The sequence below is a fragment of the Oncorhynchus mykiss genome, chromosome 24 (genome assembly GCF_013265735.2).
Source record: "Oncorhynchus mykiss isolate Arlee chromosome 24, USDA_OmykA_1.1, whole genome shotgun sequence".
Lineage (NCBI taxonomy): Eukaryota > Metazoa > Chordata > Actinopteri > Salmoniformes > Salmonidae > Oncorhynchus > Oncorhynchus mykiss.
Genome location: NC_048588.1, coordinates 6,932,994 through 6,947,877, shown reverse-complemented (window position 1 = coordinate 6,947,877; position 14,884 = coordinate 6,932,994).

Sequence of the window (14,884 nt, the reverse complement as noted above, 5' to 3'; positions counted from 1 at the left end):
TGGGGTCAGAAGAGAAGACAAATGTGTTGAGTTGGGAAACACTCGCTGGACACATCCATCCAGAGATGGGCTTCCATCTTGGATCAAGCGGGTTCCCAGTGGCAGACAGTCTTGGGGCTCCTCATTGAGTTCTAGTAGAGGCAGGAAGTGGTATTCGGAGAGTAGGGGCTCAGTGTGTTGTAGGATCAGGTCCAATCCCAAGGGGCTGTTCATAGACTTGGTAGCGACTCGACGTTCATCCTCTTCCGACATTATGTCACTTCTTGTGGTGCAGGGACAATGGTATCCATGACTACCGATTGGGAGTGGCACCCCCACAGGCATCTTGGGCTCCACCTGTCACCTGGGTGGCTCCACCTGTTTGGCGTGCGAAAGTGTCACTGCATTACAACACTCCGAAATGAGGTGACAATTAACACATACTTCCAAATGAATTGCATTGAGTGTATTTTTCACAGTAACATAATGTCTATAGTATGTTATCAGATGGAACCTACATGCTTTCAATGCACTCAGTAAAGGTGCCATCTTTGAAAAAACTATTGTAAAGGGGGGGGGGGGGGGGGGGGGTCTTTGAGTACACTCAGTGTTGGGTGTGTACCTGAGTTCACCCTGATGGGTTATTCATACAAGTCATTACAAATAGAGTTCTGAATGACTGCCCAGGAATTGAGAGAGACAGCGCAGATGGCGAGTAGCTGAATGCCTCTCCCAAAGTGAGGCAAGTACCCGAATGGCCAAGCGGTTATTTTCTGGGCCATCTAATCGTTTTGCAGTAGCAATCCCTCTTATGAATTATGACTCAGCAGTTCCACACTTCAGACCATTCTAAAGGGGGTTAGGAGCTGAAAACAGAGCGTTTTCACATTACGGACTGTTGAATAGGAAATGATAACAGTAGAGAAGTCTTTTGGTCCCATCGATATTGACATTATCCATTGCTGCCTGCCTTTAGAAAAAGCCTACAACAAAAGATGAGGATGTGTAATGAAACTCGTCTGAAACATGCACTTGTCTGGTCCCGTCTGTTCAATCCTGGTTGTTTGTCTGTCATCTCTACAGTAGAGTTTCTCTTTCCTCCTTGCTCTCGCTTTTATTCAGTGACTGGACAGCACACTGGACAGCACACTGGGCAGCAGCCTGTCAGATAACGTTTCAGTGTGGGCACAGGTTTGAGGCGGTCAGATCTTTGATAAACTGAAAAGATCAGCAAAAAGACTAATGTTGATCTAAATACCATTTAGAGCAGTGGCATTCAATGTTGGGGTGTTGACCCCTAGTAGGGTCAGGGGGAGGGGGGGGGGACTTCAGTGGGGTCGCCAAAAACTAAACAAAGATTTTGTATGGGACAATATACAAACGTTTTTGAGAAAGATAATATTTGTATTTATTGGTTTCTTTTCATTTGGATGTAATGAATTTAAGGTTATTTTTTTGATGCAGTCCTCTCATTGTCATTCCTTAAAAAGTAATTCCATGTTGCAGTGCCTCAGTGCGGAAGGCATGTCGATATGTGAAAAGGAATGACAGCTCCTTCCTGGGTAAGTAGAACAGTGTGGAGGATGTTTCCAATACACATCACTGGAAAGCTACAATCCCACCTGTGAGAGTCCATCGGCCCAACTATCTATACTTAATATTCCTTTCATATCCCTCCTGAGGAACATTCAGGATTGCAGAAGTTCTTGAGTCAAAGCACAGATTTCACAATCAAGTTGGAACTCTTGGCAAACGTAGTCTAATGTAGTTCTCGGTTGGTTCATTTGTGTGGCACAATGCCGCGAGATACTTTCCATTTCAGCCAATCTCTGAGAGTGACATGCCCACAGCTCTAATGACTAAACTGAAGTCCATAGGTCACAGCGACTACCAAGATAAACTTTATGCAGGGCAGATGTGAGGCCAGGCTGTCGGTGGAGTCTGATAACTGTATCACACATGATGATAGCAGTTAAAGGACCACATCAAAAAAAGGGGATGATTTTATCACCCCGATGTAATTAGTGCTTATCTCACAGAGACAGCAAACAGGGGGCACTAGGTTCACATGGTTACCATGGCATTATGCCAACCCAATCTGCTCACATTACTAGTGTTGTCACTCAAAAGTCCCGTAAACAACTTAATTGAGATGCCCTGGAGACTCAAAACCTCACAACAAGTTAACACAGGAGTGTTCTTTTCCATGGCAGTTTTTTATTTATTTTTAATGCAGAGTTAAATACAAATCCCGACAGTGGAAGTAGCCTGTAGGCTCTTTAAGAATTCCCTCAGCCTTGGAGGCCGATAAATCACTTCACACTTGTGCCCAGAAGAGTTATGAGGGCACCACTCTGGCCCTGGCAGAAGAAAATGCCAAATAGATTTCCCCCGGTCCCTTACCTGCTGAATGCGCCATGGAAGGTCGGCTACTCTGCTACCGGGGGCCTATTGTTAATCATCGGCAAGTCAACGAACCCCTCTGGGCTAATGTCACACTTGATAATCCAGCACAGCAGACGGACTTCTGCAGCACCGACCGGCCTGAGATTGACCTCTGCCCTTAGACTAATGAGACAGGGAATAACAGTACCAACAAGACACCGATTTATCAACAGCCATCTTCTCCTCTTCATATTCCGATAGAAGAGAAAGCAGGGCTTTCAAAATGGCTGCTAGCCAGCCATTAGTTAAATATGAAAAACATGAAACGTCCTTTTCTTTTTACTCATGAGAGAGCAGCGTCAGTCAGATCTCAACATTCATAAGCGCGTGTGGCTGACTGCTCCATCACAAGAGGGCACGGAGTCACTGCATTGGACCTTGAGGCGGTGGAGTTGAAAATCGAAAGCAGTTTTATTACTGTTAGGGGAGCTCACCCAATAATGGAACCTGCAGATGTCACAGCTTCGAAAGGGCACTCGTGTAATTTCTGCGTGCTGGGACGGAGAGAGAGAGAGGGTTGGGTCGGTTTCAGTCCCCCCTAGACAGCACAGGGTAGCCTAGTGGTTAGAGCGTTGAACTAGTAACCGGAAGGTTGCGAGTTCAAACCCCCGAGCTGACAAGGTACAAATCTGTCGTTCTGCCCCTGAACAGGCAGTTAACCCACTGTTCCCAGGCCGTCATTGAAAATAAGAATTTGTTCTTAACTGACTTGCCTGGTTAAATAAAGGTAAAATAAAAAAATTTAAAAAAAAGGACAGGAGGCTTCACTGGCTGCAGGTGATGATACTGTCCCAATAGGCTACTTCTCAATGACAGTACATTTACTCTGTTAAACCTTGCTCTTTAGAGTATGGCAAAGGCCAGCAGTATGGCAAGTCACCATTTCAGCACAGATTAGTGCAACTACTTGCCCATGAATACATGAATAGGGATATGACAAGTAAACTAATGCCAGCTTACGCCCACAATGTGCATGCGTCATTTTGCTGTCGGGGTAGGGGTGGAGCAAAGCAGGTGCATCTTGGTAATTTTCCATAACAATACCCGCATTTGAATAAGTGAGACGGAGCTGAATGAAGCCAAACAGTGAAAGTGCTTGTCTGCTATGGAAGAAAAAACAAAAACTCTCCGGCTCAGACAAAAGGTGAGCTGCGACGTCGTCAGCCAGTTATGGCCCGGACGAGCCCTGCTGCTGTACGAGACAAACGAAAAATAATGACATCGTCAACACAGCCATTAAAGTGTGATTGGCCAGTTGACATTTCCTTGCCTTGATGGATGCTTCGTCAACTGACACCGGTAGCATCCTGGATCCACCTGACGGACAGGCTGGGAGCGGGAACATTACCAGGGAAAAGAGGATCGTTAACCTATGGAGTCAGTCTGCTATTCAGGCCTTGACAGAACGTATTAACTGTCATTTGCCTAACATTGACTCAACCTCCAGCTCACGTACTCCTGGCTACATGCTCTAGCAGGCCTGGGCAAATCCAATCCAATATTAATTGTTATCTGTTGCAAAATGGTTGATTTAGTGAATTGCGAGTTTGAGTTATTTTTGATTGCAGAATTCTTGTAATTTGCCTGATTGGTGTCACTTTTCCTCCATCCCTAGCAAACGCACCTGATTTAAACTAATTGCATTTAACTGAAGATCATGATTAGTTGATTATTGGAGTCGGGTGTGTTAGCTGGGGCAAAAGTGTGACACCAATCAGACCCCCTGAGGACTGGAGTTGCCCAGGCCTGCGTCTAGTGGGACAGCGTCCGGGGACAATAATTGGCAATTGCATCCCTTTAGCCGTCTGATTTGCGGTGGACACTAAACATTTATAGGCAGCTGGGACAAGTCATTCTTTGTCTGGGTGTGGGAAGGCAGCTCCTCTCCTCATGGTGAAAAAAAAAAAAAAACAGTTATTGGTATGCAGGTCCAATGCCTGGAGCAGAGGCTCAGGGCTGAACAGACCGAGGCACCACACCACTGCATGAATCACATTTATCTGTCTGGATAGTATTAGATGGGCTCTACAGCACCTCCAGTGACCACGCAGTTGGTCTTGCTCAACAAACCTTAACTTCAGCATTTTTTAGTCCATGCCAACTAGTTCAGTATTTCGACAACTCTGAGGGCAAATGCAATCCGATTAAAGGTACCAGGCACAGTATGCAAAATTAAACAAATAGCAAGCACACAGAGAATTGTGAAAAGTGACAACCGTGCACGTCACCATAGCTGAAATAATGACATCTACTCTCATCCCAACATTTACCGTGCCTATTGACACGTCCACAGCGCCCGTCTATGTTTTGCAGCGTGCCTGCCCACTCCTTTCTGTGCCACAACGCGGGCAGAGTCAGGAGCAGCAGCCGTGGGGGACATCTGTGTTTCCAGTGACAGGTTGGCGGGACAGCCAGCGAGGAGGAGAGAAAAATGGAACGTGGCTTCACGTCTTCTGCTGCTCCCTACCCATCCCCCTCAAACTCTCTGTGCTCCCGAGACTGCGGCCATTGTCTCGGGAGCACAAAAGACTCAAAGTGAACAAATGTGCCTTTCTGCTGTCCGGATGGAGTGCGAAAGACAGGCCAGGGACACCTGATCTATCCCACCTTCTGCACAGAGATAGAGGCAGCCAGGGAGAGAATCTCCCCCAATCAGTCACCCCGAACTGATCCAAGATCAGAACACTTAACACGGCCAGTTGTGCGGGAGAAACGGAGCAGGTCCGGACCGGGAGAGAGATCTGGTGACCCTGGATGGAAACTTTCTTTCACCATTAACTAGGTTGTTCCTAAATTGAGGGAGACAGAGAAAGAAATGGTGGAGACAAAATGGAGGGCGAAGCAGAAGTGAGAGAGAAGAGAAACAGATTGAAAGGCCGAGAGGGACAGATAGGAGAAATCATGATAGAGTGAGTGAGTTGTGTACTGTAGTATCGAGACAACACTCTGGCAAGATGTGTGCCGCAAGTCCCTGGGACAATGCCCTCAGTGACTGAAAGACAAATATTACTTTCTACCACTACTGCACTCTAATAAAAACATGGGTAAACATCAAATACACTACAAAAGCTCTCATATTTCATAGGCTGCTAGAATTACCAAGCATTTCTTACTAATATTAACTAAAAAGGTGTGTTTGGAATTCAATGCTACGTTGATGAAATCCGACTAGATGTTTCCAACAGCAATACCTCAGTCTGTAGATTTCAAGTGTCTGTATAGTGTATACAGGCCTAAAGTAGGTGATGAGTACAAGGCAACAAGGACAGAAAACAGAGAAATGATGTGAACACAAAGGAACAAGAGGCTGGGCTGGGAACAGGCAGAGATTGTGTGGCCAAGTACACTTTAGGTTACAAAGATTATCCTTGGTGTCAGATACACCCCTTATTAAATAGATTATATCTAAAATGTAGTGCTTGATCAGGCATGGGAAACTGGTGCTCTGGATATCGTGGCTATACTATTGCTAAGAGAAAGAGAGAAAAAAAACAATCACAAAGCGAGCCCAGCACTGTAGAGTACAATGGCTTTGTGGGGATCATCTTTGTCCAAATGCAGAACACATTCCTCCATTAGTGACCGCACCTCTCTTTAGGGTGAGCATCATGCATCCACACACAATGCAGTATACATGTATATAGGACATGGGAATGGAACTCAATTCTTAGAGGGTTGGAGCCCTCACTCAATTAGAATCAGTGGCTTACAATGTTCCTTGTGTTATACAATTCCTTTATTCGACATTATCAGGGGAAATGAACAGAATTAAATGTGTTTGGCTAAATAACTAAGAGAGCAAGCTAATGAATGCAACGGAAATTGACTGGAATGAAAGGCAACACACACACACACACACACACACACAACCTTTTGGGAAACAATTTAGAGGCCTGCGACGGACAGATAGACAGACTTAATCAAAAACGTATGTCTAGATGGAATCAAAAAATAATCACAACATTGAAAAGTTCCTGTTACACAATAAATGTTGCTTATAGGAGACTATCAGGTAAATAAATCTGACCCTTAATCCAGTTCAGAAATCCTTTTCCTGTCTATTTTCCCTCTCAGCTCTTCATAGTGGGCTTGGAGAGATACTCTACTGCCAGATGCTCTTCTTGAGGACCTGAGCCCCTGAAGAGGGGACATTGTGTGACTATGATTTATAATCCTGGATGATGAGAGGGTATCATATCAATACCGACATGAGAAAGATCTGCGATTCTCATTCTGATTACTGTCCTCACACCCTTTATCTCTGGTCAGGGATAGTAAAGTAGGTAGTTATCCAAGATATCCTGATTCATGACTGCTCACAAACTCATGAGTTGCGTTTCACAGCCTGTTGTCAGCCTTCTGATCCAAGGCCTGGCACTTGTCCAAGGGATGTTGCTGACTGATTCAGTAGTTAATTAGCTGACACCAAGTTCTTCTGGTCAAGCACTGCTCAAAAGAGCAGAATCATTTGATCTAATTACTGGTCACTGATGAAAAAAAGGACTGTCAAAGGGCTGTGAAGATACACTGTCATTCCCATTAGGTTCATTCATTGGCATTACTGGGTTTTTAGACATCGGCCCTCAAAAGTGAAGTGCATTTTGTTGTGTAAAAGGGCTTTCTAGCTTGTGGAAAAGAACACCATTTGTCAGTGAAACGTAGACGGCGGAGGAGCATTTGGTTCCAATAGGAGTTGTAGGTGCAGCAGACAGGCTATTGATGCCACATCCTTCAAAAGAAATAACCTCAAGGCACGACAGGGAATCCACCTGTAACAATGAGTCATGCATACTGTATAACACAGCTGCCAGACATACAGTAACCGGTTCCTGTTGAAAACAATTTACGTGGAAATGGCACTTTAGGCCTATAAGTTGGTACTTCCGGAGATAAACACCTCCCATGTTCTTAGATATAGTAATAACATTGACGAAATGTTGAATGTTTTGTTAATGACCCATTTTGTTGTCTCTCGACAAAACAAAACCTGAATGAAATAACATGTACTTTTATATTTTAATAGGCCTGCTCGAAAGTTTACGCTATGTTGACGTCAAAATCATCAATAGCATTGAGACTGGGAAATAAACAGGTAACTTGCGATTCTGCTTGGTCCGGATTCACAGGCAGGATTCATGCAGCTGGGAGGTCTTGACACTTGGGAGCCCCATTTCGCTCGATGCCTAAATATGATAAACACCTACTCGAAATTCGGAGGGAATATGTGCACGTTTGAATCATCAACCATAGGATGTCATTTGTGAGGTTTATCGGCTTTCTCTGTTAAACGTAACCACTATCGGAAGAGCACGCCGTTGTTTAGAATGTACCCCCGGTAACTTGACCTGTCACAGGTAGTTTGAAACCACACCCCTCAAACGCATACAGTACTCACCTGCGTTAAACTTCCGTCTACCTAAATGTGTCACGTACTCACAATTCTCAAATAAAAATCTGTTCTTAAATCACTTAAAAATGCAGTGGACAATTAAATTGAAGATTATTTTAATTATATATTTAAAAAAAAACTATAATATCTTCATCAAAGGTTATTTCGAGAGTGTAATAAAAAAAAACATCTATGAGATGTCTGGATCATTTGAAATAACTGCAAATGTTTATATGAACTATACAGGCTGTGTGCATGGCTCATCTGCCCCCTGTATGTTATTATTCAAATTAAGGCATATTGTAGGCCAGTTACATAAGGATGGCATAAAAAGAGGTTGAAGGGAATTGCATCAGATGTTCATTCTAAACTGCAGTCACCGTATACTCATATATACTATACTATCATTTTCACCCCAGTTGTCTTGAACACAGAGAATATCAGGCCTCCAGAAATAGTGGATTGACTAATATAAAGAAGTGACTCATAAACCCCGTGGTTTAGAGTAGACCCTGGGGCTTTAGGGGACAGTGAAAGAAGATGGGATCTATACAGATTCAGGGTGCATTGTAATTGTACTTGTGTCATAATAGAAGGCACAGCAGATTAACTCACACTGTACTAATAGGCAGCCCCTCCCCCCTCCCCAAGGAGACCCTTTGTTGTTGATTACAGTGAAACAAAGGAGAGGCATCAGCAAGGCAAACTTTTTTTATTTTTTTATTTAACTAGGCAAGTCAGTTAAGAACAAATTCTTATCGGGCCAATTGTGTGCCTCCCTATGGGACTCCCAATCACAGCCGGTTGTGATACAGCCTGGATTCAAACCAGGGTGTCTGTAGTGACGCCACTAGCACCGAGATGCAGTGTCTTAGACCGCTGTGCCACTCGGGAGCCCTTCACCCCACTGTAGTCACATATACAAGATACAGAGCCTCGGTGTGGAGCGAGACACAGCACAAGGGAGAGAGAGAGAGAGAGAGAGAGAGAGAGAGAGAGAGAGAGAGAGAGAGAGATTCAGGCTTGCACATCAGATTCTGAGATGATGGCTTCACTCTCTCAGCTCATGTCTTAGAGGGGGCTCAGTCAGACGATTTTCGTTTGTGCTTCAGCAGGAACAGGGGGAGTGAGTGAGAGAGATTATATGCTTACCGTGTTCCCGCTCTCCAACCGAAGCTAACGTCAAATCTCTTTTTTAAAAAGGGGAGGGGGGAGATGGGGGAAGGGACGAGGCGTGCGAGATAACTCAGTGAGCACGTCTGAATGGATTACCCACTCTGCTAATTATGAACAAAAAACACTGTAATTATGCATCAGAGTGGTTTTACTCTCCGTCCTCTCTGTTTTAATTATGCATTGGAGTGGGAAGGGAAGTGGGCTCTCCAATTGGCCTTTCCGGAGTAGCAAAAAAGCACAGAGCCACTGAGGCGGAAAGGTGAGGCTTCATTTCATTTCGACAGGGTGCAGGGATGAGGTTCGTCATCAGAGCTCCACAGACAGAATGGCATGGCATCTCAGTAGTCAATAGAGAGGAAGGTTACAGCCCTGACTGGATAATCTTTCTACCTGATTTGAGACAGAAGGAAGAAACCTAGTCTTCTGTGGTCAACTTAATTAATTCCATTGAGATATGTCGTGTACAGATAGTATCAGGAACTGGACACTGCGTTGCCTCGAGTGACATGGCATACAATATATAGGGTGGGAGCAAGGTTGGTAGTCAATGGCAGAGTAGATGGGACACTCATTTCCCTTCCATCGGATCCCTTCCATTTACGGAGAGCCCTCCCAGGAGGGCACAAAATGTCCGTCCCTAGTCTGGCCTATTAACCTAGCATGAAATGGTGCCCATATTCTGTTGATGTTTATGCTAATTGGGCTCTCCAATGTAAGTCACAGCCTTATCTTTGTGACTGACTTTGTCTGGTGCCTTTGTTAGACTTAGCACATCTATAGGAGTTCTCTAAAGCATGGAATGTTATGTAATGGCTGTGGAAGTATTATAGTTTTGGGGCATGTGTATTGCCTCCTACTGCCCATAGCTTGCACTACACAAGACAGATAGTCTTTGATCATCTTTGACAAATCAAATCATTATGTAAGTGGTCTGGCAAATTGAGCTGCTTTTCAATGCATACTTGATGCGATACTCATATAATATTCACATTCCTTGTACGGTGACGAATTGAAGATAAATGATGATTAAGTCATCGGCATTGATTTGTAGAGCTCAAAACATGAGACAAATACTATCATTACTGAGCCATTACATATCTATTACCTGTGTGAGACACAATTAACAGAATAAGTAAGCTATTCTTCAGGCATTACGATTGTTTTCAAGGTCCAGGTTTAACAAGGTTTAACAACTATATTTTCAACAAATGAAACCCAATTGTAAACACAAAAAAAAGTATCTCTGTTACATGAACCCTCCCTCCTTGTTGTAGAGTTTCGTACTCCCATTGGAAAAAGCTGCAGTTGTCAGCTCCGGTCTTCATCTCAGACAAGAGTAAATATTTTAGCGCTACACTTAGCGGGAGCAGGGCAGGTAGAAGCCTTGGTTAGCATCCTAGCTGATTGAATCTTAGAGGAGTCAATGATTAAGAAAAAAAAAACATGTCAATGCTGCTCTTTGTCAGGGAGGAATGCTGATGCTGACCAGTGATGTTTCTCAATTTGCCACACAAACAGACTATGTATGACTGATAGATTGGTGCAGAGGCATATCGTCGGGAAGAAAGACTCCCTGTATTTCGATTATTCAGTTTAACGAGATTGACCCTGATGGTAGCATATTGCACAATGAGCACATTTTATTTCTGTATTTCATGTAGGTCGTCTTTATGAGAATTATTCCATTTCTGGGTTAAAGCCCAAAACTCTAGAATAGTAAACTTTCAGTGCATGTAGACAGGGAAGCTGAGTGATGACGTGAGTCTTGTTAAGGGAATGTTTGTCCAAATCATTCACAGCCGGCAGAGGAAAAATATTTTTCTCAGCGGTTGAGCCTTGAAACTACAGTATTTGGTAGTAATAATGAATCCTTGTAGAACAGGCCTGACATTCTTTCTCCTGTCTGGCTGTGTTTCTGTAATGATGTCAGGTTTCACATGCAAGGATGTCATATGCTTTTCTTTCACAGTATGTAAAATTTTACATTGTAGGATACTGCAATTGGCAAGACAATGTAAACACATACATTACTATGTTAAACATATAATCCCATTCATTAAACATTAAACTGCCACTGGGAGACAGATCACTTCATTCAAGTTGTTTTGTTTTATACATGCTCTTCCATTTAGAGTTCATTGTTACATCTAGTTAATCCAGAGTTAACATCAAAGAGCCAGCTATGGTCTGGTTTCTAATCTCCCTCATTGATGTCCAATTGAGTTTCTTTACATTGACGTTGGATCACAGAGAGTAGGATGATTGATCTGTACACTAGTCCCTTTTGAGTCCTGTCAGTTACTGTCAGCATTTGCAAGACTAACATGCCTGAGATGACACCTCTTTGATCTAAAACATGGATTTACATATAACCTACACAGATCATGTGCCATCTAAATATCATATGGCTACTTGTGTCATAACTATTATCCAGGGTCGCAGTTATTGGTCATTATTGGCCAGGTCGCAGTTGTAAATGAGAACTTGTTCTCAACTGGCCTACCTAGTTAAATAAATAAAGGTGAAATAAAAATTCTAGTTCTAACAACTTTCTTTGAACATGAAACCCCCTTTGGTCAATGGTCTACATGGCCATACATAACGTATTCCAAAAGGTACAGTATGATTAAAAAAATATATTTCCCAAATATTATTGATACTAATATATAGTATGCCCTCATGATTATGGGGATGCACTGCCTTCTATGGACAAAAGTAATCATATGTTAGTCTATTAGACAGATATGAACAGCGTACATAAAAAAACTCAAGAAATATTAACCTATATTCGGTTATTTTACGTAGGGATTTACAAAGCATCTCTGATTGGCTCCGGTAATTGACTGGAATGGAGTAGGTTAAGCGCATTACTCTTGATCCGTTCAGTGCGTAAACAGTGACATGTGCCGTCTCACACCACGGATCGAAAAGGTTTCAAACACGACAATTGTGACATTAACTATTTCACAAACGTTATTCGTGAATTGGATTCGGGTGCTAGTATCAGTCGTTGATGGTTTCGTTGTCTCGTTGTGAAGTATTTTCGCTTTGTTCAATAAATTGTGCTCGTGCCCTACTTACGCCTCTAATGATCAAAGTAAACGCACATATTTTGAGTCTTTAGGAAAAGGGCTCCACCAGCTGGTTACAAAGACAATAGCAGCATATATCAGACAAGGATCTTACATAACTGGGATATTTATTTAATTTTTTTATTATGTTATTTCACCTTTATTTAACCAGTTAGGCCAGCTGAGAAGTTCTCATTTACAACTGCGACCTGGCCAAGATAAAGCAAAGCAGTGCGAGAAAACAACAACACAGAGTTACACATAAACAAATGTACAGTCAATAACACAATAGAAAAATCTATGTACAGTGTGTGCAAATGTAGAAGAGTAGGGAGGTAAGGCAATAAAAAGGCCATGGAGGCGAAATAATTACAATTTAGCATTAACACTGGAATGATAGATGTGCAGATGATGATGTGCAAGTAGAGATACTGGGATGCAAAAGAGCAAGAGGATAAGTAACAATACGGGGATGAGGTAGTTGGGTGTTCTATTTACAGGCTGTGTACAGTTATTGACTGGCTGTGTACAGTTATTCATAGTTATGAATAACTATGCCTACACAAGGCTGCTGTGAATGCTCACAAAATAATTTTGACGTTGAAAATGGACGTCTGTGTAGCCCACATATACGAAAGATCATAAGACTCACTCATGCAAATGTCTTGTGTAAAATCTTAATTTGAGCCAGTTTGCTACAGCAGGAAAACAATCCTGCAGCAACAGGAAATGTGAATTATTATGTGGACTATAATTAATAGACATTGTTGTTGGAGTGGGAAAATCAAGTATGACATTTCAATGTGAAAATGACAAACTTCAGAAGCCTTTTAAACCTCAAATACACTACAAGTTAAACATGTCCTGCATTGCAGGAAGGTTCTCCTGCAACAGGGTGATACAATTAACATCCTATTATATCCCAGAGCGCGTAAAACCCATAAATAGTGACACCTAAATGCACTGTAAATAACGTAGCCTATGATTGTCTGTCATTATTTAAAATGTTACATTGTAGGATACTGCAATTGGCAAGACAATGTAAACGCATACATTACTATGTTAACCATATAATCCCATTCATTAAACATTAAACTGCCACTGGGAGACAGATCACTTCATTCAAGTTGTTTTTATTTATACATGCTCTTCCATTTAGAGTTAATTGTTACATCTAGTTAATCCAGAGTTAACATCAAAGAGCCAGCTATGGTCTGGTTTCTAATCTCCCTCATTGATGTCCAATTGAGTTTCTCTACATTGACGTTGGATCACAGAGAGTAGTCTGACACCATTTTAACAGAAAGGCTTGACATGTTCGGCCACGTATAATCCCAGAAGCACCATAAAGTTAGTATCATCCGTTTCGACCGTACTATCTAATCAGTCAAAAAACACTAATTACAATCAATCACTGCGTATATTACTTTGATTCGAAGACATCAAAGTCATTATCCTTTGAACCAAATATGTATATGTTATTTTATGATGAATCTGCGTGGACCGTTTGAAATGGACATCTTCAAAAAAGGTAAAGCCATTATGGGCCATTAGGCATTTTCTTTAGTACAAAAAGGGATGTAAATTGCATAATAATGAGGGGTTATATTTGACCATTTATCTTGTTTTTGAACTGTCGATGGATGACTATATAATCTGGGGTTGATCATAAGACTGCACATTTGAAGGAGGACAGTGTCCCTGGTTGGAGAGGTGAGACAAAAAAGTAGCCCTGAGCACATACCTAACTGTTTTAGAGGGACTTTTACCTCTGAGCATGGATACGAACAAAATCTCAAACTTCAGCATTGAACGCATTTTAGGCACTGAAGTGGGACCTTCTTATACAACTGGAGCCGAATCTTCACAACATTTTGCATGTTTGTCTGGCACCTTCCACCATGGACACTCAAATCCACATAATGAAAACTGGAAATATGGTATGCCTAGGGATTTGACAACCGCACACATGCTGCAGGTTCCGACCATATCACACACGTTTGATTCTAGTAGCAGTTACCTTAGTTATGGATCATTTCATTGTCATCATGCAGATATAAATCTGTGTCCTACTGCAACTCAACACAGAGTTTTCAACGATGAAAGAGGTGAGATAGTGTTACATTTGATTATGTCACTACATAGACTGTATGTTGAGGCCACAAAGTATTGAACTGTAGTGCTACATTGTTACAAAGTATTAGGCCTACCATTTTCTTATTCTCTTTGCTTGCTTTCGACTGCTTAATCATGTTTTTTTAAAATATTTTTTTAAATCTCAGGGTCTCAGCCTCTGTGCGCTTACTTGAACCAAGGTGGAAACCAAATAAATCGGGGCAGAATGCGCACAGTGTTCACGGACAGCCAGACCAAACAACTGGATCAGCTGTTCGAACAAACGAATTACCCCGGCGTCGAGGCACGGGCTGAACTAGCCAGGAACATGGGCCTCACGGAGGAAAGTGTTAGGGTAAGAGAAGGATACCTTTGCTTTTAGAAAAGTGGTTGTGTAACTGTTTAAGTTACAAGTTCTTTTCTGGACTTGACATCATTTGTTCTATTTCTCTAGGTATGGTTCAAAAACCGTCGTGCGCGCCGAAAGAGGCAGAAGAGCGGCACCAAGGCCACCGGCCAACAGTCTACAACAAGCGCAGCTTCCAGGGAAACAGCTTCTCATGATTCCTCTGATGATAACAAGAACATATGATTTCTTTACACTAATTTATGTTCACTTGAGTTCATACGCCTTTAGGCCCACTCACAACGCGTAAATATCCCCAGATAGCAATTCATCGTGGGCATTTAATGTAAAAACTAAATTTAA